Source organism: Aricia agestis, chromosome 4, assembly GCF_905147365.1.
Source record: "Aricia agestis chromosome 4, ilAriAges1.1, whole genome shotgun sequence".
Classification (NCBI taxonomy): Eukaryota; Metazoa; Arthropoda; class Insecta; order Lepidoptera; family Lycaenidae; genus Aricia; species Aricia agestis.
Window position 1 is genome coordinate 13,613,655 of NC_056409.1, and position 26,622 is coordinate 13,640,276.

General features: G+C 35.5%; 1 protein-coding gene across 2 annotated transcripts in view; it reads right to left on the bottom strand.

Annotated features, from left to right (window-relative positions):
* Positions 1–443: 443 nt before the first annotated feature.
* LOC121725857 (protein doublesex) overlaps positions 444–26,622 on the bottom strand; it is a 167,093-nt gene continuing 140,914 nt past the window's right edge. For both annotated transcript variants that reach the window (XM_042112992.1, XM_042112991.1), the window contains exon 4: positions 444–2,549. The gene's annotated coding sequence lies outside the window, so the exon portion shown is untranslated. The remainder of the gene's footprint in view (positions 2,550–26,622) is intronic.

The window sequence follows — 26,622 nt, forward strand, 5'->3', positions numbered from 1 at the left end:
GAATATTCGCGTGTAATGTAACATTCTACTTTGAGCATTTCATAGCTAGTTGATGTGACAAGTTGTATCGAGATATTTTACAAGATGCGCATTGCAATGCTCGACTCTGTAACGTTACAATATTACAAGCGAATGCTCCCGGTGAGGGGCACCTTAACTGTAATTAAATGTATATTCTGACCTAACCCCGTACAAGCGTCAAAATCTTCATTTAATTACAATTATTAAATTCATTTAGTTACAATAATTAAATTATTATCGACTGTAAGTACGGCACTAAAGGTCCAAATAACTGTTAAATATAGAGAAACAAATATTTTAACGATTCCTATATTTTTTCACACTTTGATACGATAAGAAGTTTTAAAATGTTATAGAGCTATCATAAATGATGTTATTAACATTATCTTATTGAGAAAGTATATGCCCAAATATTTTTTTTCTTATAATAAAGATTTTCCTTTGGATGATATTGCTGAAGTTTTATAATATATATTTTTTAATTTAATTTCTAATTCAATTGAGATCAAAATTTCAATTATCATTATCACTCATTGGTAAAATATCGACGGATAGGTTTAATTTGGAAAACGGGATTAAGGGATGGAGATTGTTTTTAATACACTACCTAAGATATTTAAGGTACCTACTCTTGTTTTAAATCTTCAAAATACATATTTTATTTTTAAATTTGGGACGTGTAATATCTACATATTATTATTACGACTACTACATTTGAAAATAAGTATGAGACACTAGTCGAACGATTATGTTATAATGATTCTCTTTTTTTATATTTCGAATATAATTACTGCTACTGGCCCCACAGGACAGGCTATGCCTAGTGTGGGGATTTGTCTTAATCTGAAGTTGTATAATATTGTATTTTTCTGGAAACAAATTATTTGTATTGTATTATTTGTAATTACCAGTTATTATTTGGACTGACGTCGTAACATTAAAGACGAACTTCGAAAAGTAAATCTCTTTTCAAAAGAGGGAAAAAGATTTCCAATAAATTTAATTTTTGGGCTGAAAAACCTTATGCTAAGTTCTCATATACGATTTTACTCGATCGATCAATCACGTAGAGTAAAATCGACGGCTTGGGCTTTCGTCCACAAGTTCAGCATTAATCTAGCAAACACGCTTGAGTTACTCAAGCATGTGTACGAATTGTGAGACGTGATTGCTCGATCGAGTAAAACCGTATGTGAGTACTTAGCATTAAAGACATGACGTACAATTATCAAGACAAAGTAACAAGTGAAAACATTCGCAACTCTTAGTATTTACTTTATGCATTAATATTGTTAAAATAAATCGATGTAATATATAATAAGCCGTCGGGACAGAGAAGTCGGGACGGAAGTTTCGTGGCTTGGGCGGCCTCGCTCCGCCCTACGGTTGCGTCCTTACACTACCACCCTCTTTGCAATCAGTATTCATTATAGTATCGTGCTATTTGTATTGAATACATTAGTAAACATAAAATTCTAAACGAGAACTCTGAATTAAAACTACATATTTTTCCCTATTTTAGTAGGCACAAGTCATTTTTTGTTTTAATATATCACCCAGTTCCATTATCTTAGAACTTGGCTAGGCCATATGCCTATTTCTTCTTTTACGCGTATTTTCCTTGTACGTTTTTCTGAAAGAACTCTTAATATTTTACCACCAAGTTTATCTTTCCAGACAATGAGGATCTGATAGTAACAGTATTTTAAATTGTATTGCACGGACCTAACGCAGAATACGGGATAAAACAATATAATATAATGAACATAAAAACAAACCCAGTTTTAAATGTACATGAAAACACGACGTGTGTATTAAAAAAACAACAAATTCTTAATAAGTACCTACTTAATAACCTAAACTTTTACAAAGACTCGTTCGATAAAAACTATTTTTACACAACAACAAGAAAATAAGAAAACATATTGTGTCCTTATCCACATACACAGCCTGGGAAATAACAAACATTTTGTTTGTAAATATCATGTTGGAAGTATACCTTCTTGACTCTGTTTCACCATAGCCATATAGGTCTAGATCTGTCTAGAAATTGACTCATTTACCAAACATTGAGCGCGACCACAAATCCGAAAGCGGATTTAACTGACTGTGGTAACTTAAACAATAAAATATGTACAAAACCTTTACCACTGTTGACTTAATAACTATTTTAGTTAGGGTGAAGCCACACGAGAGTAATTTTGCGAGTCACGAGTCGCAGAATTAACCCCCAAAATAATTTTCATACTAATCTTAACTTACAAAATTACGCTCGTGTGAATGCAGCCGAATTTCATGCTGCATTCAATCGCTACTTTCAACTCACAAAACGCTCGTGTGTAATGTAGTTTAAATCCAAATAGGTGACAGATTCCGGCCTTCGTTGGCTTCTCAATGGTCCTACTTATGTAACGATAGCGTAAGTTATATACATGTATACAGATCTAATGGCTACGGTCCGCCCCACCCCGGCGCTAGGGGTCGGCCTCCCCCGAAGTCGACGGGGCATCGGTGGGGTCGTGCGCCACCTGGAAACGATAATGTACACATTACTATAGGTACTATCAGAGAAGTTGATTTAATAGGCACGACCTACATAAATTGGTCGCGTTTTGACAAACCGAGGTACTGCTCACAAATTGCATTGAATTGACATAATTCGACTAAATGACGTTGGTCTGTCTATGAATCAATTCTTCAATGGTAAAACACAGTCAATCTCTTTCTCTATGTCAGAAGTAAGTTATGAGAGAGAAAGATAATAATTAAACTGAAAAGATCAACTAGGTAGGGATCAATTACTTGTTTACAAAATAAATTTGGGGCTCCAACACAAAACTGAAAATTCGCATCGCATCGTAATTCGTAGTGTCATTTTTATTACGAGTTTTGTCGCAGATATTTGCGATGCGCTGCGAATTCGCAGTTATGTGGTTTTCAATTATTGTCTTTCGCTCTATGTATCAAATCTATCAATGGAGGAAAAGCTTTACATTTCGAAAAACTCTTAACATTAACGAGCGTTGGTGAAGTTGGGGTAGGACTGGTAGGAGCCTTGACCACTGGCTGTACTGTCAAACGTCCTTCACTAGGAGAACCACACAGTGCACACAGTCTGTAGCTGGTTGGCAAGAAAAGCTCGTCTCTACAGAGCACTCAAAACTCCTTTCAGAGAAAAGTTTGCCATGTTTTATATTTAAAAGGCTTTCACAACTTGCTCAAAAATATTCCTAAAGAAGAAATTAGTAAGGCCAGAAGTTATTTTTGCCAACTCATGTATATATACAAGTAGTCAAAATACGCTGTTTGATTTATAAATAAATCAAACAGCGTATTTTGATAACTTGGTAGTTGGTCATGCGAGAGTGAGAACCGGTCGTGTAAAAATCTGACATTGACAAAGTATGAATCGGTGTCTGGGATTCTGGTGTACTTATTAATTTCGCTGATCTGAAATATCTGATAAGCGACGTCCAGAATGCTCTTGCATGGCCCAACGTAGGGTTGACAGGCGGGTAAAGACTAAAGCCGGACATTGTTGGGCTTTTTTTCGTGTCCTTCCAAAATTAAAGGTAGTCCGGCTTTAGTATGGGTATGCTACAGTAATTATTCATTGATAACAAACAAAATAAAATTCTATATAGAATTATTATGTTCCAGTAATTATACGTTGATATAGAATATATGTAGTAGAATATCTACTAACAGCTATGTCCACACTGTGCACTTTCATCTTCAATTTTCGTCACCAACTTTCATACTGGCGCATTCAATAATTGAATGCGTCAAGGAACGCAACGCCAATATTGTCATTTTTGAAGTTTTGGATACGGTCAGAGGGCATGCGTCGCGGGCGTGTTACACGTTCGCTGTTGACTGCGCTATAACGCATGCCCTTGACAAACAAAAAAAGACACAGTGTTGACAAAGCTATTAGCTATGTCCACACTATGCAATTTCATCTTAAATTTTCGTCATCATCTTTTTATTCAACTTTCGTTTGGCATATTCAATAATTGAACTCGTCAAAATCCACCCGCGTTGGAAAGAAAAGTATCATAGCGTCGCGGGCATGCCTCACGTGCGATGTTGACTGCGCTATAAAGCATGCCCTTGATGAACAAAAAAGGCACTGTGTGGACAAAGTTAATTAGCTTTACATCTTTTAAGGCAGAAAATTTGTACGCTCTACGATCGGCTTGTACGCTCTACTTTCAATTTACTGAGAATTGACATTTGATATATTATGTGAAGACCTCAATAGCAAGGAGTCCTGCCTTTTTACCTATAGTAATGTCCGGTTAAACCGGCTGGTTTGTTCAGCTTTTGAATCTAAATTCTTGCTAATGGCAAGTGGCAACCCTAGTCCCAAGTATTTTTGATTAAACTTAAAAAATATGTTATGATGTCGATAAGTGCGTTTACTTTAGATAATAATTTGCAAATGCACTTATCTTTGCGCAAATGCAAAAATTGAAAAATCCCTCCAATTTTTGTGTTAAGCTTTGTTTGATTTCCTCTGGCCTTGTTGATAAAGAAGCTTTTATAACGATTTGCAAACTTACAAGACATAAATATTTGGTTTTATTGACAAGTTGTGACTATCAGCTTGTGAGTACATCTACTTACAAGCTGAAAGCAAATATCTGATAATATAATGTCGAATTATTATTTACACCCTCAGAATACAGAAAAAACTTTTGTTCTGTATTCTGAGTTTATACCTACAACGTGACATATTAGTGGTTGTTTTTCCGCAGCAGAACGATTTATCTATTGTAGTACTAACGAATCATGCAAGTTATTTTTTGAAAATTAAAAATATTTTGTATGACGTACCTACATTACCTACCTATGACGTAATAACAAAAACGTATTTTGTTTTTAGCATATTCGGTGTTATAGCGGCAACATAAATACACAATCTGTGAAAATTTCAGAAGTCCAGCTATAGCGGTTCTTGAGATACAGACAGACAGACGGACAGACATCGAAATCTCAGTAATAAGGGAGTTTTTACTCTTTGGGTACGGAACCCTAAAAACATACATATAAGTTGAAGCTGAGTCAAGTTCTACAAGAGTGCTTTACCAAAATTAACGCCCTTCGGCTTTCACATGCGTTTACGCATCCCCGGGGCCTAGGGGGCGGAAGACGCACCCGGGACTACCCACTAAAACCCCAACGGAGTTCCTGCTCCTGAAGATGGGACTACGGGAAATACGTGATACACGACCGCAGCGAGTCTAGTAAAGAGCTGTCAGAGCTGATCCAGTGCATCTCCATCTGTGTAGCTTGCAGTATACTAGTCATACAGTAGTGGCACACGAGTGCAAAACACTTTTTATGCGAAATTTATTTGCGTCAATCGAGCAAAGTATAATGAGCATCTCTCAGATTGGTCACTAATGCCTGGATACTATGATTGCTATAAGTTTATAAATATATATATTTTTTAAGCTTTTGCAACAAAAAACTTTTAATAATTGCAAAAATATACGTAATTAGTACTTAAATAAAAAAAACAATTGCTATCTTAGCATTAGCTACTGCAATAAAATTGCTTTAAAGTGCAATTTGAATATATAATTTTTAACACGGTCACCTTGAATACTTAGATAGTTCAGTTTGATTTGTTTGCACCAGCGACCACATGGTCGCTGGTTTGCACGGAGTCGAATGAAAAAGATATTTCTATAATAATAAATATCAAAAATTATAATCTTAACAAAATATTGTTGCCCATCTTAAGGCCCAGTAGTCCCTAAAATAAGTAGGTCGATGTCTGTCAATACGAATATCGACGTTAAGGACATTATTAAAATAACATTCATATCAGCGCGTCTTGTACAGTGGCTGTTACGCGCTCGCCGCGTGCCTTGATAATAGAAAATAGGAGTAAAAACCTTTTGTTTTTAGTATTACACAAATCAAATATATCAAATCGTTTACGTTAGTTAGGTTACGACACATATACTAAATTTTTTGTTTTTTCTAGAAAGTGTGTAATTTAGCCATAAAATGATTTAATTATGAAAAACAGCGTTATAACAGTCATCTTTGAGATTTTTTTCTATCGAGCAGAATTTTTCAAATTGTGTACTGATATACCTTAGCGTATAGGAAATTTTCTCAATTTTAAAACGGTTAAATATTATACTAAAATAATGACATTTCCTTTACTAAAAACGTGTTTTAAAAAACCCATTTTACGTAGTTGCAACAACCACAGCGCCTTAAAGCTTTAAGCACAGCCATTAACAACGATTTTGAAATCGAAAATTCACTGGACCTACTCGTATAAGTTTACTGAATTCATTAATGTGATTGAGATAAAATTCATACTAAAAAGTTAAATAAGAACTTATGTAAGGGTGCGAGCTCACATGAGTTACGACAATTTAGATTTATTGACAATAATTGACAAACAATTGCAGAGACAAATTACTATGTACTTACAATTGCTAAATAACGTATGTCTGAACTCTGAACTATGTTCTCCTTAATCGTGTAGAACTTAATTTGGTCTTACACTAGTCGCACTATCAAGTACAAACCAACAAAAGTCTATCTGAAGTCTATCGCGAATTCGCGAATCGTGATTGTCACTTTAGTTTAGCGTTCTTTACAACGTAGAAACGACGTCATAATAGATTATAGACCAATTATCTAGTATCAAAAAGCTATAAAACGGTACCCAACGAGCCAATGCACGACATCAGCATACGGCCGACTGGAAGAAAAAAATAAAAACGAATAAGACAATATTACTCGTGCGAGCTGCAACATTGTTGCAAACCAGTCTTCGGCGTGGGCCGGACTCTGCGTTAATATAATGATAATTTTATGAACGGTGTCTCCGCTGTCAATATCTATCGACAAGACCCATTAAAGTAACTTTATACGTTGCATAATATTCCATTAAAAAGGCACAAAAGCTTTCCATTAAATATATTACACACATATAAACATATTATATTCCGTTTTAGTCTAGACCACAGTATAGCAATGTCATATTGCTATACTGTGGTCTAGACTCTAGACGTATTCAAGCAAAAAAATTAATTCGAACACATGAATATTAATCCATTTTTAGCCATTAAGAGTCCGAGTGCTATCGCAATTCTCATACAAACGTAATACCAAGATCTTTTCCCATACAAGAATATTTACTTACCATATTTGAGTTATTATTTCAAACTATGTTGCGATCTACAATTTTGTGATATTGTGCGCAGACAAAAGCTTTGACCATTTTTCCACCATAACTACGAGTGTAAACAAAACAATAATTGTGAATTATTTTACAATATTATGGCAGGGAATTTAGTATTAAGGGAAGAAATTATCCAAAAACTGTTGGCAGATGAAGAGGATGACGAAATTATTTTGTATTTTTTATCATTTCCGGAAAAAAGGAGCTAGCTATAACCGCTCTAGCTAGACTTCTAAAATTTCACACACAAATTGTGCATTTCTGTTGCGCAGTGCGCTACAGCAACAACAAACGTCGGCCGATTTTATTGCCAATTGCGTAGGGAACCCCGAGTAAGGAAGCAAATTAACACATTATACACATATAAAATACTAGCTGTTGCCCGTGACTCCGTCCGCCGTGGACTTCAGTTTCGCATGGTGTTTCCCGTTTCCGTGGCAATGCCGGGAATCGGGATAAAATGAAACCTACATTACTGCAAATTTTCCTCAGAATCCATCTAATAAACACAATTCCCAAAGCTTTGTATAACCTTTGACCTGTCCTCCGTTACCCCCCTTCCAACCCCCTTTTCCAGTTAAAAAGTAGATTATGTCCTTTCTCAGGCTCTAGACTATCTGTGTACAAAATTTCAATTTGGAATTGGGAAATGATCTTGGTATTACGTTTGTATGAGAATTGCGATGGCACACGGACTCTTAATTTTTACGCGCGTAAAAACATAAATGACAGAACTATGGACGTTTTATTTGCAATAGATATACTACTCAAACATTAAGGTAAAGTTAAAGGTAAGGTACTTTTAAAATTTTTGGGAGCAATAATGCGTGTATTAAAAATCTTTTGATTTTTACGTTTATTTAAGGTACGTCCTTAAAAATATAGAGTTACAAAATCTAATTACAAAATCTATGTACTAATTTAATCAATGTACAATTTTAATATGAGTAAGTATCTACCTGAGTGGTAGAATAATAAATAGTAAACTAACCTTTACGTAACTTTACAATAAAATATTGTAAATTACAGTTTATACTTTATACATAGCTACATTGCATTACATTTTCAAATACGCAATTCGTAAGATTATATTAGTAAATTGAGTGTAAAATATATCTAGTGCCTACATATTTGAGTATTCATACTTAATTTCATAGCTTCAGTTTGTAGATCAGCAATTATAAAATATCAAACATTAGATAGTGAAATGTAAGCAAATAAAGTGTTCTATTTACTGAGCAAATATTAAAACTGGTATTTTATACTCGGTTTGTAGATTATAATAAATCCTTTATTTTAATGCTCCATCGATTATTATGATAATATTATTTAAACTGGTTTACTAGGAAAATAAGGCAAAGTCATTGCTTAAACTTATTACCAACAGGAGAGATAAGACTATTTTTTAAACTTACTTACAAACAAAATGAGAAACGTTAATCATAATAAGGTCGCATTGCATTATAATATTATAGGGAATATAATGCAACCTAATTATGATTAACGTTTCTCTTTTGTTTGTAAGTAAGTAAGTAATATAATAAAGTAATTAGGTAATATAACAAATCACAATTGTTTTTGATTTGTTATAACATTACAAGGATAAAATGTACTAATATTATTTAGATGATGTTTAAGTAATGTGATATTTTTATTTTTTTTTCCAGATGACTTGCAGGAAACCAAACGGCGAATTTACTTTCTTAACACTCCCCACTCCGGCTGGTCGGTGCGGTGGTGTCATCTATCGTCTAACGTCGTTTCAGTTCTGCAGACTTCGGCACGGTGTTTGTGTGCGTGCGAATTGACGTATGCAACTTATAATTGCGTAAGTTGATAAAAATGCTATGCAATAGCTTTACCGCGGCAGTCCCCGAGTGCCACACGAATTTCTTTTTTATCTTGAATGATATCAACTCGTGCGAGTTTGGCCCTGGCTAAAAGCATTTGAGTTCCCTTAATTTCGGCAAACTTGCACCGCGGGTTGGCGAGGCATCGAGCAGGACATCTGATCCTGTCGGGGTGTTTTTTCTGCTCTACTAATCAAAATATTAACGCTCAAATATTACCTCATTCGATAGAGAAATATAATTCGTACCGATTAAAACGTAATAACGGACGCGGTGCAACTGGTCTCATTGCTCATTTGTGTTGGGATCAACGACATCGCATCCTTATAGTTTATAATTTTTATTTATGTCCAAGCACCTTGTAGACTGTAATGTCAAGAATGGTTCCGTACAAAACATTTTTTTGGGAACTACTATGCACTAAAACTTATAAACTTTAATAAAGTTTATAAGTTCGCTTGCTTTCTCAACACAGAGATATATTAATATGTCTCTGTGTTGAGCGAGTTTTCAACGAAATAGCTGATTACTTTAATGCTACGTACTCACATACGGTTTTGCACGATAGTTTTACTCGAAATAGAGCAAAAACCACCACGTGGACCGCAAAACTCACAGCTCGAAGGCTCGCATCGAGCCAGTTTGAAGGCTCGAATCGAGCCGGCTTGACAAATTTTTGACACAGTTACTCTTCCTTAGTTTTTATTAGTCATAGCTAATTTCCTTCGAAATTGAGAAAAACCATCGAGCAATACTGAATGTGTGGACGAAAGCCCGAGCCGTGGTTTTTACTCTACGTGATTGCTCGATCGAGCAAAACCGCATGTGAGTACTTACACGATTGAGTTCATTTATAATTTTATAAATTGTTTTAAGGTTTACAAAGTGACCTAATTAATGACCTATAATTTCATCTTATAATTTAATGTAACACTGGCAAAATAAATAATTTTTTTTTTTTTAACTTTATCAAAGGTACAAAAGCAGATTACCACATTTTTATAGTTTCAATGACCGAATTATCGCTAGGAAAACAACAGCTGGTGTATTTATCTACATTTCCGAGTCGTTCATCTGGGAAAACCTTTATGCCAATGACATAAGGTTCACTATCATAGGCATTCGTAGGAAAAATAAGTAACTGTACTGCAACAATGTTGCAACTTGCAACAACGTACAGGTGTAGGTAACCGTTTCATTAAATATAGCCGCCTGCTAAAGAATCGAGTTTGCAATCAATTACAAAGGTTAACTAAAGAATATTTATAGTTTGTCACTGTTATGCCCCTACTCCATCGACGTGTTTAGTAGGGTTGTTGAGGAAGTGATTATGAGGAAGAGGAGGAGGAAGAGGAATTGTCACGCGCAAATTTTGAGGATGCGGATGAGGAAGAGGATATTTTATGAGGAAGAGGATGCGGATGAGGAAGCGGAAGAGGAAGCGGATGAGGAAGAGGAAGATAGAAAATTATAAATACTAGCGGACCCAACCCAAACTTTTGTACATAACTTTGTACATACTTTGTACATAACGTACTAGGTACATACATTACACAAAAAATAATTAACTAAATTCTAAACCATTCTCAAAACACACACAATAAAGAATCATCAAAATCAGTCTAGCAATAAGGGCCGCGCTACATCGGAATGACAGCGGCGAGGCGAGCCGAGGGTTGCAAAATTACGTAATTTTACCGAAAACGCTGGTAAAATACGCGTATTTTACGGTAATTTATATATATTACGGTAAAATTACCGGCTACGTATGTATGCGAAAAGTATAGCGGGGGGTGAGAAGAGCGTGTAGTTGCAAGTTGCAACTTGCAACATACTTACGTTCGGCGGGGCTAAAATTTGAAGAATCATGATATGAATCATAATTAAAGTTAAATTATTATTTATTAGTTATTTTTGCATAATAGTCATACGTTCAATGCCTTGGTAGTTATCCAGTTCATGAGAAATGAATTTACAGAACATAAGATTATTAAGTCTTATGTTTTCACCAACTTCAGTAATATTTGTCTGGACATATACATTTTGACTATTTCTTTTTTAAAGAAGACTGCAATTATTACTAACTAAAAAGGTAAAATACGATTTAACTCTTGTTAAATTGAATTTTACCCAATTTTACCGTAATTTACGTAATTTATTTATATTTTATGTAAAATATGGTAAAAAACCGAATTTTACGAAAGTAATATTACCGCTTTACATCCCTCGGAGCGCTTTCAGTGTCATATATATGACTAGCTGTTGCCCGCGACTTCATCCACGTTAACATAGTATAATAACAAAGATGGATAGTTTTCTCCTTTTTGTTTTTGAGGTTCCTTATACAAAGGGTAAAAACGGACCCTATTTAAGCAAACGTTAAACGCAAACGTCAATAAACTTTCATGTTTCTAACTCAAGAAATGACGGACTTTCATTGCAACTTTCCACCCCTATTTCACCCCCTTGGGGGTAGAATTTTCAAAAACGCTTAAACACGTATCCAATCATTTTTTATCAGTAACCCAAACATAAAATTTCACTCAAGAAATAACGGAGTTTCATTCAAACTTTCAACCCCAATTTCACCCCGTTGGGGGTAAAATTTCCAAAAACACTTAAATACGTATCCATTAATTTTTAATCAGTAACCCAAAAATAAAGTTTCATGTTTCTAACTCAAGAAATGACGGACTTTCATTAAAACTTTCAACCCTTATTTCACCCCCTTCGGGGTAAAATTTTCAAAATTCCTTCCTTAGTGGGTGTCTACTTAATAAAACAACCCTACTCACCAAATTTCGTGGCTGTAACTTTTACAGTTTTTGCTCAGCGATGATGAATCAGTCAGTCAGTCAGTCAGGAGTCAGGAGTCAGTCAGGACATGTAATTTTATAAGTATAAGATTTTAAACTTTATCTTCATTATTGTAATACATAGTACCGCTTGAGAAGTCTACGGCCGCCCGTGGCCGCTGTACTATGTATTACAAAAATGAAGATAAAGTTTAAAATCTTATGACACTGAAAGTGCTCGCGTCGCCGCTGCCATTCTGGTGTGTCGCGGCCCTTAGGCTGTTTAGACACACGCCGCAGCGGCGCCGCTGCAATACTCATCTTTGCCCTCAGTGAGAAACCACACGGGTGCGGTGCGGCACCGCTCCGGCGCCGCGCCGCCGCGCCAGAGCGTGATTGGATACGCGACGCGCATGCGCAGTGTAATTCCTCATAAATTCCTCTTAAATTTTGAGGAAGCGATAGCGGAAGAGGAATTTTTATTTTTATTTATGAGGAATGCGGTAACGGTTGAGGAACCCAAAATATTGCGGAACTTCCTCATTATGAGGAAGCGGAAGAGGAATCCTCAGCAACCCTAGTGTTTAGGCGTTAATTAGCACGTGAATCAGGATGGTACGCAATTAATGTAGCCAACGTTTTAACGTGTTAACGTACTAGCGTCACTACTAATGCCATTAAACGATAAGCTATAGCTAGGGTGTCGATTTTTTGCACACATCAAAGGGAATTCCCGCGCAGTGTACCTAATGCGCTAGACCAGGGTTTCTCAAAGTGGAGTACGCGAACCCCTAGGGGTTCGCCATTTGGCGGCAGGGGGTTCGCGACAAAATTTACGTAATGGTGGCAACAGGAGTCATTATTAGAAATGTCCGTAGGTGAAACTCTTCAATCCGATTTCAAAAGGATGTCTTTGATAGATTTTTGGGCAGATAGACAGGCAAAGTATATCGAACTCTCACGCAAAGCGGTGAATTGCCTTTTACCTTTGCTACAACATACTTATATGGTTTTCACACCTAGTCATGACAAAAACAGTGTCTTCTTTGTCAGTGTGTCTAGGCACACCTTTGATTTCAAATTTTCCCTTAAGGCTGGCTCGTTGGCGACGAAATTGCAATGTACAAGTTTAATACAACATATTGTTTGCTGCAATGTATAATTTTCTTCCTTATTTTTTTTTTTTTATGAAATAAGGTGGCAAACGAGCAAACGGGTCACCTGATGGAAAGCAACTTCCGTCGCCCATGGACACTCGCAGCATCAGAAGAGCTGCAAGTGCGTTGCCGGCCTTTTAAGAGGGAATAGGGTAATAGGGGAGGGTAGGGAAGGGAAGGGAAGGGAATAGTTGAGGGTAGGGAAGGGAATAGGGTAGGGGTAAGGGGATTGAGGCCTCCGGTAAACTCACTCACTCGGCGAAACACAGCACAAGCGCTGTTTCACGCCGGTTTTCTGTGAGAACGTGGTATTTATCCGGTCGAGCCGGCCCATTCGTGCCGAAGCATGGCTCTTCCACGTAATATACGTCATATTCTGGTAGATACTGCGACCAAATTAAAGTATCACTGATCGCATGCATTTGTTACACCCACATTTACACCACAATTATAGTTCTTTTTAATTTATCAGGTTAATAATTATTATCTGTCAAAGCTGAAAAAAATTATAATAATATAATAATAATAATATCTATGGACGCCTCACATCACGTCAGTCTGGCCCCGTACTAAGTACCTAAAGGACTTGTGTTACAGGTACCAGACAACGGGAATTTATTTAATACTTTTATACAATACTGTATATATATTTAAATTTTTTATTATTTATTTATTATCATACACATATTTAGTACACATCCAGACCCAGGAACATTGAAAACTTTTTGTTCCGTCGGCGGGATTCGAACCCGCGACCCCCGGCTTGAGCTGCCACACACTCAACCAATAGAGCCACAGAGGTCGTCATATTATGTGTGAATGTGGCGGAAACACTCAAAAGTCAAAACAATATCGGAACGTAATTCCTTATCGCGCGTTCGGCGTAAAGGGAGCTAGACAGAACGACATTTGACCTTGATTTGACCTCGACACTTTTTTATTAGTGTCTGCATGTTAGGGGCAGATGGCGTTGATAGTTTAGTTTTTTTATATTGAATCTTAAATACTGTTAGACGAATAATACACGGCCAATCTGTCGTCATTTGACTTAATTAATCTGAGAATGTTGCAGGAATTATATATTAAAGTCAATATTTTGACACTAGAATATCAATTATAAAAGAGCGTTGAAATTTGAAACAATTTAATTTTTTATTTGAGGTCAAATTTCGACCATTGGGCGATCTCTAGTATTGAGAAATAGAATCCTATATTTGTTTTTGTGACTTTTAATCAATAATGAGTGTTGTTGTGTTATTCAATTTCACGCAATAATAACTCATGCGTATCGGAGGTAAGTGATCATTTTTTTACCTTTGTTTAGTTTTAGTTTTCGCTTTATCATTTATTACAATTGCTTCACAAACTAATCGAAAGGAACTTCGCTCCATCTGGGTGTCCCTTGACACCTCTCTAGTTTTTTATTCTTTTATTGATATTGGATATTGTCTTTGACATTTGTTGTTTTGACTATATAACGGCCTGTTAAATATTTAACGGACCTCTAGAGCAGGAATTAACACTAGAAGGACCGGAGCGGTCAAATGACCGCATTTTCGTTTTTAATTTGCGATATTTTTGTTACCGTTGCGAGAAATTGGTTTTCCTCTCGTGACGTTTAATAATTTTCGTTTGTTTAAATTGTGATAACGTGTTTTTAATGATTACTCAATAATTATAACTTCTAAATAACAACCTACCTAGAAAGACCGCAGCGGTCAATTGACCGCTTGAATAAAATTGCTAAAGAAAGTGGGTTTTTCTCGCAAGTTTTGTTTTTCTTTCAAATTTTTTATTATTATTATGTTTTGTTTGTGTATTGTATTTGAAATTTGATTTAAAATTTATAAAAAAAACTCGACTGAAATATATTTGTAAATGACTCATAGGAAAAATAATTGGGACTCATGGGATAAATTTTACATTTTTATATGTAAAAATAATGGTAATATATTTACAAATATAGTATGTGCACAAATATAACCTTTTGCCTTGCCTGTTTTGATATTGTAACGTAATTCAAGTTTTTTGCCTAATGAAACCCTGTTTTTTTTTAAATTATCAACGTTACCACAAAAATCTCTGTCAATTTTCATAGTATTGTTGCCTGAGTTGACCTAACACAGCCAGGGTTTATTAGTAGTTAGAGTTTCAATAAAATGTTTATGCTGAGTTAATTTTATTTTTTGTTTTACCTACACAAACGAAGAAAATAACAAACTAAAGGTTGCGAATTGTAGTTCTATGATAATATGATAAAAATTGTTATATTTATGCTAATTTTAATTATATTTCATTTCTAAAGCATATTTTTTGTACTTTTTTAGTTTTAGTGATACGTATTTTTGGTCACAATATAAAAATCTTATATTGTGACCAAAAATACGACACGAAAAAATGATTGTTTTGTCCTCCAATAGGGTATTTTCATCAGTATGTTCTTGGCTTCTACAACTTATTTGAATTACTGTACATAAGAGTAACTTTACCATTCTATTGCTAAAATGAGAAAATATAAAATCTGAAAAAAAAAAAACGGTGTTTTATGCTCAAATACAGGAACAAAACCAATAAAATATCTTGTGGAGTGTCATTATATCAGTGGAATGTCATTATATCAGTAGCGGGTCTATAAAATGCTTTTTTAAATAATTTTGTTGAATATTTTTTCTATAATTTAATTTAGTTACATTTATAAATAATTACATGATCAATAAAATGCAAAAGCAAAATAGTAAGACACACAAAAAAATGTAAAAACATACGGTGGGTCATTTGACCGCTCTTGGCCTTTCTTGGAAGTTCAGGATTCCGGTCTTTCTAGTGTTAACACCGTGTTAGGTGATTTGACATGACATTAGCGCATGGTGGAACGCTCGATCGCTCTAACAGGCCGTTAACTGATCCAACAAGCCATTATTTATTTAACATTGCTTGATGAAACAGGACCTTAAGGGTATAAAGTATTTTGAGTGAAGGTTTACACTCGGAATAACCAATAATAACTTGCGGTGGCTGTAAAGATCCGACAGTTAAAACTTTCGCACTCAAAGTCACCATACAAAGGAACACATAAAATATAATGATTTTCTTTTTGCCTTGCAAAGATACCGAAGCGCAATGTGTGTTTTATTGATTTATGCGAAAATTTTAGTGCGTCTGTAATGCGAGTGACGTCCATTTTATATTTTCCATTGTCGCATTTGAATCCCTATTCGATTCTTGAGAAACGTGTATGAGTGGAATCCGTCTCTGTTTTTTATAAGAGTCAGATCAACCCTGTCAAAAATGTAAGTAAGACACTTACGACGTATTTTTACTACTGTACTCAGCGAAACGAGACCGGAGGCGGTAGCGGTCATTGACCTTTTTAGTCTAGGCGCTAAGTATAAGTAAGTATTGTAGAGCTAATAAAAAAAGTCCATGTGGTTAAGAGCGCGTGGCTCTTGACTCGGAGGTCGTATGTTCGATTCCGGCGTTGGAAACATGTTATTTCCAAGTTTGGTTAGAACAATGCAGGCTGATTACCTGATTGTCTGACAAGTAAGATGATCCATGCGTCGGATGGGCACGTAAAAAGTTGGTCCTGCGCCTGCGTCCCAGTGGGACCGACACGACTGGCGAAAGCCAGTCACCGAAACCGATGTGGGAGTTGTTATTATTGTAGAGCTAGTAGAGCACGGTTCGTGGTGTTGTTGAAAGAATTTTCATACATATTTTTGTAACACTAATAATTCTTTTCGAAATACTTTCACGACAATTTATCATTTCTATTATTGAAACGTTTCCAGTTTCCAATAACATTATCGTTAACAACAACAGCTGTACTAGTACGAGTAACATTAGACGATGTTTCTCAAATAATTCCATCTTATGTTTAATAATATGAATGTAATGGAGTACGTTATTTACAATTGCTATTCAAATACTGTAAAGATGTCTATTGTCTAATCTTGAGAATGTAGGTAATTGCCGATAGAAGGGTTTCGATTAATTAAAAAAACGATTTTTTAAAAATCGATTTTCATAAAAAATGGGTTAAAAAATTGTAAGGGTTTTGATTAATTAAAAAATCGATTTTTTTTAAATCCTTTTTCATAAAAAATTGGTTAAAAATTTAATCGATTGTAAAGGGTTTCGACTAATTAAAAAAATCGATTTTTTACAAATCGATTTTCATAAAAAATGGGTTAAAAAAATGCACAACGTTAATAATCAAGTTTTCACTTCTGCCGGCACTCCCGGAGTGCAACCCGTCTTTTTTTTATGAAATAAGGGGGCAAACGAGCAAACGGGTCACCTGTTGGAAAGCAACTTCCGTCGCTCATGGACACTGGCAGCATCAGAACAGCTGCATGTTGTGCGTTGCCGGCCTTTTAAGAGGGAATAGGGTAATAGGGGAGGGTAGGGAAGAGAATAGGGGAGGGTAGGAAAGGGAATAGGGGAGGGTAGGGAAGGGAATAGGAGAGGGTAGGGAAGGGAAAAAAGCCGGGAAAAGGGTAGGGGGTTGGGCGATTTGAACGAGTATAATCATTATTAACTAAGCGGGAGCGAATAATAATCAGTTTTAATATTCACGTTAATAATGTCGTCAAAAAGGCATCGCAAGCATTGGGATTTCTCAAGCGCAACAGCAAGGGGTTTTCTACGAGCACGAAAATTCTGCTTTACAACACATTAGTAAGAAGCCATCTTGAATATGCTAGTTCTATTTGGAACCCTAAAACCACTATTCTTTCGCAAGAAATTGAGGGGGTCCAAAGGTCTTTTACTAGACACCTCGCCTTTACTTGCAGTGGCATTTCCCATAGGGCTCCTTATCATTATCGCCTTAACTTCTTTGACATGGCTTGTCTTAGGACTCGAAGAACGGTGCATGGTATTCTACTACTTTATAAAATAGTAAATGGCCATATAGGTTGCTGTGAACTTTTAGAATATTTTTCTCTGTTTGTACCGTACCACCTGCCTCGACGACCAATAACTTACATCCTACGCGGTCCTCCTAGCAAAAATAATTTGGGACTTAACGCACCAATTCTTAGAATGAGTAACGAATATAATATTGTTAACAATGATCTAGATGACATAGATATATTTCATGACTCATTCAATAAATTTAAAAAGAAATTTTTTGGTCACTTTTATGTTAAATGAAATTATCATTTGCTAATGAACTGCAATATTTTTTATTTTTTTATTAATTTTATCTCTAAACGTAATTATACATTGTACAATTTTAATTTTTTGCATGTTCTAAATTATATCAATTAAATTAAATAATGAACTATTTAATATTATGTTATTTTAGATTTTATTAATTTTTATCATTAATATTTTTTTACAATTTATGTGATTCATTTTATCCTTCTGACTTCTGTTTATTGTATTTTTCTTTTATTGACTTATTATTATTATTTTTATTCGTTTGTAATGAAGTATAATATGAATTTTACTGTTAGTTTTTAATTAATTTAATTATTGTAGCGTTATAATTTTGTGTTTGAACTTGCTATTGTAAATGCTGTGTCACCTACTAAGGTACATGCATCAGCTCCTGTTGACTATTTATGATCATTTCCATAATTTTTTAATGTATGTACTGTTTGGTGTCCTTACAACTATAAATAAATAAATAAAAAATACTACCATATACTACCATTTCAGCACTTTAATGGCCGGTTTAAAGGATCTGAATATTTGTAACTTGAATGCAGTGCCATAATAGACTACATAATATATTATGTACCAGAATAGTCTTAAGCACAATATTATTTTTAGGTTATTAGCACAACTATCCACAGGCGGTAGTGATTGCAACCTAAAAAGATTGAAATCGCGATAAAAAGTCTACCTGTATATCCGTCATACATAAATAACTCATAACTGCGCTTATGGGGAATGGAATTTTTGATGTCTTTACCATACGCGTCTTACATTACATGCTACGAATAATAAATAGCGTTTATTATTCGTAGATTTCATGTAAAAACTATTTGCGCCACCACCGTGCTATCTACAACCAGCGACTAAGGTTTCGTCATTTTTATGTGATATTAATGATCTAGCCTGTGGAAAATTACGTAGGTTTAGCATTAGAATTTCATTAACTGCGTTTAAAGGGCATGCCGGATAGCACAAAACTCGCTTATGGTAAAGGTATTCATATCATCAGATAAATCATTCTGCCTTTTCCGTCGACTAACAAAATAGAAAAGAAACAAACTAGGAAAAAATATGGAGTGTCTTAAAAATGCCATTAAATGAGATTAACTAGATTAATTCTGATTTCTGAAATCACACGACAATATTAAGTGTACCATATTTAAGTCGCCGATAATTAGCTACATGCTACATTTCCAGCAATATTTATCTATTTTGGAACCACAGAAAAATATATAAACGTTATTTTTCAGGATATTAGCAGTAGGTACAACTAAAGAAATAATAATAATATTATTACACGGACAGTAATAAAAACTGTAACTAATAAAGTAAACTTCATTTAGGAAATGATAATCACTTAATAATGTTACGTTAGGACTTAGGACTCTACGCCTTGAACGCCTCCGTGGTCTAGTGGTATAGAGCGCGGCACTTGACTCAGAGGTCGTGGGTTCAATTCCCGCGTTGGAAACATGTTATTTCCAAGTTTGGTTAGGACAATGTAGGCTCAAGGCTGATCACCTGATTGTCTGACAAGTAAGATGATCCATGCGTCGGATGGGCATGTAAAAAGTCGGTCCTGCGCCTGATCTCTCGCCAGTCGTGTCGGTCCCACTGGGTTATGAGAGCAAAAGAATAGAGAGTGCTCTTGTGTACTACGCACACACTTGGGCACTATAAAATTACTCCTGCGTAGCTGGCCTGGTTTCAATGAAACCGGCCACCGTCACCGAAACCGGTGTGGGAGCTATTATTATTATTACAGGACTTCTACTCTTTAACTTCCATGTGTCGTTAATGGCAGTTCTAGTTGTTCCTGTGTGTTTAGTTCGAGCCGGTTCCCCTGGCCTAAGTCAGGGTATAATTACCATCTTTTACGGATCTCGTCGTAGACGCCAGCATTAAATTAGTTAAGCGAAAACCCGCTTAATTATAAACTATATTATTATGCCGTATAAAAATGACTGGCGAAGTTTTACGGTCCGCTTAGGTTAAGCCGATCGTAAAAGAAACTTATTCAAGAAAGTGCCAATCAGTATACTGTGAGTCGTAAAACTCGTGAAATAAACTACTTTAATTTAATGTCGGTTAGTGTAAATTATTAGATTTTGCATGACTAACAGTGGAACTGAAATTGGTTTATACGTGGAAACTGGAAAGTAAAGTCACGAATACATTATGTTCATTCGATATTTGTTTGTCTCATAAAATCTCGTTTTAAAAAGTTATGTATCGAATACTATCGTTTGTGTAAATGTAAGTCGGGTAAAACCCAAATAACAATAGTTTCATCCAAAATGATGCCAAGAGCCCAAGACGAGGCAATCACTGGCTAGCTCTGCGAAAAAATTTGGTATTTTTTACAGAAGATTTTTCTTCTGTAAGTTATAATTCTTCATGCATTTTATTACAGGGCCTAACTAGGCAAACCCATACATTGTATATGTGGCTTAACTATTTCGTTACATTTGAGTAAATATATAATAATTTGTTTAATTGTCACGCCATTTTCGAAAAATTTTCAATTTCTAATAATTACTCTCATTAAAAATCATCACAAAAAATGGTTTATCACTTTAAATATCGGCTGACACTAATGTGTTAGCGGCAATGATATTGTATGAAAAACTCAAAGTAGACTACTCAAAGTAAAAACTCAGTTTTATACGTGGGAGAGCCATGCTTCGGCACGAATGGGCCGGCTCGACCGGAGAAATACCACGTTCTCACAGAAAACCGGCGTGAAACAGCGCTTGCGCTGTGTTTCGCCGAGTGAGTGAGTTTACCGGAGGCCCAATCCCCTACCCTATTCCCTTCCCTACTCTCCCCTATTCCCTTCCCTTTCCATCCCTGTCCTCCCCTATTCCCTCTTAAAAGGCCGGCAACGCACCTGCAGCTCTTCTGATGCTGCGAGTGTCCATGGGCGACGGAAGTTGCTTTCCATCAGGTGACCCGTTTGCTCGTTTGCCCCCTTATTTCATAAAAAAAAAAAGTAGAATATCATTGGTTAGCGGCTTTTTATTTGCATCTCTGTTTTATTATTAACGTTGTAAGAAATGTAACAAGGAGAGAAACATTATAAGCCGGCTAAAAAAATTTTGGCGCCCATTTTGGGCGCCTGACAGATGAGAGGATAATTAAAGGAGCCCACAGAGTACAGCTTGAGACGCAAACAAAAATTATCATATTTTACTGTTTTGAGATGTCTGTGGTTTTGAGGTTTGTCTCTTTCTAGGATACAAATTAAATAATAATATTATGTAAATGACACAAATTAAAACCAGATAGTTTAATCTTAAACGTTATATGGACAGTATGAAAGATGGCAAACACTAGACTAGCTCATAAACGCTATATCCACTTACTTTTATTACTCCGAGCCACGTTCTACGTATAGTTTGTGTTTCCTATAAAATTCGCCCATAATGCCTTAACACCTCCATTTAATACGTTAGAAGTTGATACTTGGATGTTATAACTAGAGTACATAATATTATATCAAAATATTTACAATTGATAATATTATGCCGGTCAAAAACATTTCTGAATTGCACTATCGAAGTTTCTGAGGTCAACGCGATATGTGCAACCCGCTTATCGAATATGATTATTATCATTAGTGGTTCTTATGGTGGACATGGTTACTATGTAATTTGGTATGGACATACTTTGAGTCCCGGGAAAGGACATAGGATACTTTTTATCTCGGAAAAATGTACGGTTCACGCGCGATAGACGAATTTTGGCGCAACGGAGTTGCGGGCGTCATCTTGTATGAAATTTTTTGTAAGAATGATAATAATATAATAAGATTTAAGTATATAAGGTTGAGCCTGGTTAAGCGTCGTGTTGGTAAATAAGGGTGGATTGCACCAGAGGCGTAGTTATAGTTAAGGTTAAGGTTATCGTCAAATATGGCGTCCATTAAGGACTTTTACTAGGGATTTGACAGTTCATTTGACATTTTGTTAAGGTTAAAGTTAAAGTTATATTTAAAGTAAGTTGGTGCAACCCACCCTAATTCACAAAAATTTTAACACTTTTTGTAGAAGACTAGGGCGAAGACACAAAGTCCGCAACGCTTACTAGAACTCTAAAATTGCAATTAAATACAATACAAGTATCGAAATATAAAATGTGAATGTAATAAATGGCAACACCAATTTATGACACAGCCGAAGCTAGGACCGTGCGGGGCGGTTTTACGATCAGACTTGAGACCTAAAAGTTAAAACTTAGGTTTTATTTGTATTTCCGAAAACCTAATAAAAGTCCGGAATACGTTATGAATAGTCCCTTTAATGTCGTAGCAGATGCTCTTTATTATATAGTTGCGAAATATGTATATACAGGTTGTAACAAAACAAAGTTATTATACTTCAGGGTATGGTCACCATAGAAGTTATTTAGAGTTCACTGTGAAAGATGCAGGGCTGAAAAAGCAAAATTATTATATTATTATGGGCAAACGGCCGCGCGTCATAATTTTCAATACAAAGGTGAAAAAAGTTACTCCTTCAGCGATGCTAATTTCACAGCAAACTTTAAATGTATAGAGAACCTATACACACCCTAACTACCTATTATCACTTAGTTTTGTTACACTCTGTATATATATATATATATATATATATATATATATATATATATATATATATATATATATATATATATATATATATATATATATATATATATATATATATTATATACTTACATTTTAACATTTTATTATTTTTATTGCTTTTATTGCATTTTTTTTTTTAATTTATATTTAACCAGATATATCTACACCACATCTACACCAACATCATCTTCTTACTCGTTTTAACTACCTACCTTATTACGAAATATTCACTACTTTAATCTAGTCTCTTAGTTTTATGTCATCATCTAACATAAGTCTTGATGACAGTTTTTTTTCCTGCTCTGACTCAAATAGCGGCGATGAAAGCTTTCATAGTTCCTCTTCGAATCCATTACTTTCCAAAGTTACCTTTCACTTTTCAACTAAACAGAAACATTTCAATATTATCCACATAAATGCCCAAAGTATTCCTGCCCATTACGCCGACCTCCTTAATTGTTTTGATTCTCAATCCTGTATTCATGCTATTTTAGTTTCTGAAACCTGGTTCAAACCATGTCTGTCCTCTACGTCTTACTCCTTGCCTGGCTATCAACTGATCAGGAACGATCGAGTTGGCAGATCCGGTGGTGGGGTAGCTATTTACCTCCGTTCCAATATCAGCTATAAAATTGTAAGAACTTCTGCTCAACCACCACCTGCGGACGAGACCGAAAATCTTATCCCCACTCCTCCCCATCTCTCCTTGACCTGATGATGGTGTCGTCACTCCATCTTGTTGACACGCACGGCCAGCACCCAGCAGACGGATTCTCCTACCACGACTGTATTTTTTTATCCTACAAATGGCGAACATCTAAGACTAAACAGAAAGTGATTATGCCAAGAGCTTTGAAAGATATGAATTTAGATAACCTTCGTGAGGACGCAAATAAGATGGACTGGACTGAGCTTTTTCATGCCCCGACAATTGATGCCAAAGTATTTTTTTTCAACAACACCATCATTAAACTCTTTGACCGCCATGCCCCTCTGCGTCCTGTTAAAATAAAACACTTACCAGCACCCTGGTTAACAAGCGAAATCAAAACCTTAATTAACAAGAAAAACCGAGCTAAAGCTAGATTTAAGAAATCTCACCTGGAATCTGACAAGTTAATCTACAATCAACTACGTAATAGATGTAACACCGCGTGCAGGGATGCGCAAAGGCGCCATATACATTCATCTGTTGACAATGCCGACCAGGCCAAAGTATGGAAATTTTTAAAGTCATTGGGTGTAGGCAAACAATCCAAAGCATCTGTTCCTTTCGACATAAACTTAGAACACTTGAATTCCCATTTCGCCAGCCCGGCACAAGATTTTGACACACAAAGAAAAGCTCAAACTACCCATAATCTGTCCAGCTTACCTGCTTCTGCTAATGCTTCTTTTTCATTTAGGGAATTGTCTGTCACCGAGGTGAAGAAGTCTATCATGTCAATTTCATCAAGTGCTGTGTGCAGTGAGTTGGTCAAAATATGATAGTTCCATTGTTAGATATTTTAGCTCCGATCATTGTCCACATTCTTAACTATTCTCTTACTACCGGGGTCTTTCCCTCTTCCTGGAAAGATGCAAACATAATACCGCTACCCAAAAAAATCGATTCCCAATAGTTACTCTGATTATCGTCCGATCTCTATCCTTCCATTTCTCTCAAAAATTTTAGAACGCTCTGTACATCATCAACTTCAATCTTTCCTTAACATGCACAATCTATTAAATCCACTACAATCAGGATTTCGTTTCGGACATAGCACTTCCACAGCCCTGGTGAAAATTGCTGATGATATTCGTCTTGGGATGGATAATCATTATTTAACTATACTTACACTCCTAGATTTTAGTAACGCTTTCAATTCGGTAGATCATGATATTCTACTGCTTCTTCTCAGCTCGCTCAATCTATCTCCTATCGTAGTTGAATGGTTTTGCAGTTTCCTTCAGGGACGCCGGCAGCGCATTAAAATTGACAACATATCGTCATCTTGGTGTGATATCTCTGCCGGTGTGCCTCAAGGCAGTGTGTTATCCCCTCTCCTGTTTTCCATCTTCATCAACTCTATTTCTCGTAAAATCTCCTCTTCCTATCATATGTATGCCGATGACCTTCAAATCTATATTCAGGTTCTGGTTCCCTTACTATCCCACGGTATTGCCCAAATGAATGCTGATTTAGAGAACATTCGGGAGTGGAGCAATGCCTATGGTTTGGTCCTCAATCCAAGAAAAACTCAATGCATTGTAATTGGCAGCAGGCAGCTTATTGCGAAAGTAGACTGGAAGACCTTACCTGACATTCTTCTTGATGGAAATATTATTCCCTACAGCTCCTCCGTGCGTAATCTTGGAATTTACTTTGAACGCACCCTCTCATGGGATTTCCAGGTCCAAGAACTACGCAAAAAGCTGATTGCTGCCACTGCATCTCTTAGGCGATTGAGCAATTTCCTGCCAGTTGCAACCAAAATAAAACTAGCCACTAATATACTTTTCCCAATTCTTGACTATGCTGACGTTTGCTACTGTGATATAAACGAAAATCTTCTCTCTTCCCTTCAACGCCTTCAAAATTTGTGCATCCGTTTTATATTTGGCCTTCGCAAATTTGATCATGTGTCTGAATACCGGTCTCAGCTCAAGTGGCTTCCGATCAAGATGCGTCGAAATTCTCACGTCCTGCATTTACTTTACAATATCCTTTTTAATCCCTCAACTCCTGCCTACCTAAAATCAAATTTCAATTTTCTATGTCATGGCAATCCTATTCTTCGCTCTGCAAAGAAACTTACGCTTGCCTTCCCTTCCCATAAAACTTCGTTCTATGATTCTTCTTTCACCATCTCCGCTATTCGTCTCTGGAACTCTTTACCTGATTCTATACAAAGCTCTGAATCCATAAATATCTTTAAGAAACGTGTAAAGAAACACTACTTAGACCTATTTCTTTCAATATGAAAATTTTGGTGTTAGTACTAATATTAATTACTTATCATAAAATTCTTATCTCCTGTAATTTTTTCATATTTTTGCCTTATTATATCTATGTAAAGTATAAGTAGTTTATTTTATCTCATATTAAGTATTGTAAGTAATAGTTTTATACTATTGTTTTTTCAATTATTTTATATTGACGGTTGCCTGGTAGAAACCGCTTACAGCGGTAAGGCCGCCAATTTGCACATTTTTATAAATTTGTAAATTTTATTGTAACTGTATTGTCATTATTTTATGTATCTTTTGTTTGTTGTGTTCTTATATATATATATATATATATATATATATATATATATATATATATATAGTTACATAATATAATATCCTACCTTAGAGTTTTAAAGGACCTTAAGCAGACGTACCAGCAGGCTTTAAAGTTTAAGAGCATAACAACGGTAAAAACGGGAAAGAATGGACATACTGACAGATTTTAGTGACAAAATGGCGGATTTCCTTTGTCTAACTCGCACTTTATCTATTCTTTCGTGAAAAGAAACTGTTTCTATGGTGACCATGCTAAGCCTGCTGTAAGATGTAATTCACAAATTCGAGTAATTTCAGGAAAGATAACCATACTGAACTGACTCCAAAAACGTGTTTAGTCATGCAGGGCGAATGATGGCAATAGCGTAACTTTAAAGAAATCTTAGATAAATCATCTCATCAAATCTTCAGTTTCAATCTACATGTTTGATATTCAAGATTAAAAGCAAAATGTTTCTTTCTGTTCGCCAGAAGAAACAATTTTACGGCAATAATATTTATCAGAACGCATAAAATTAATAAA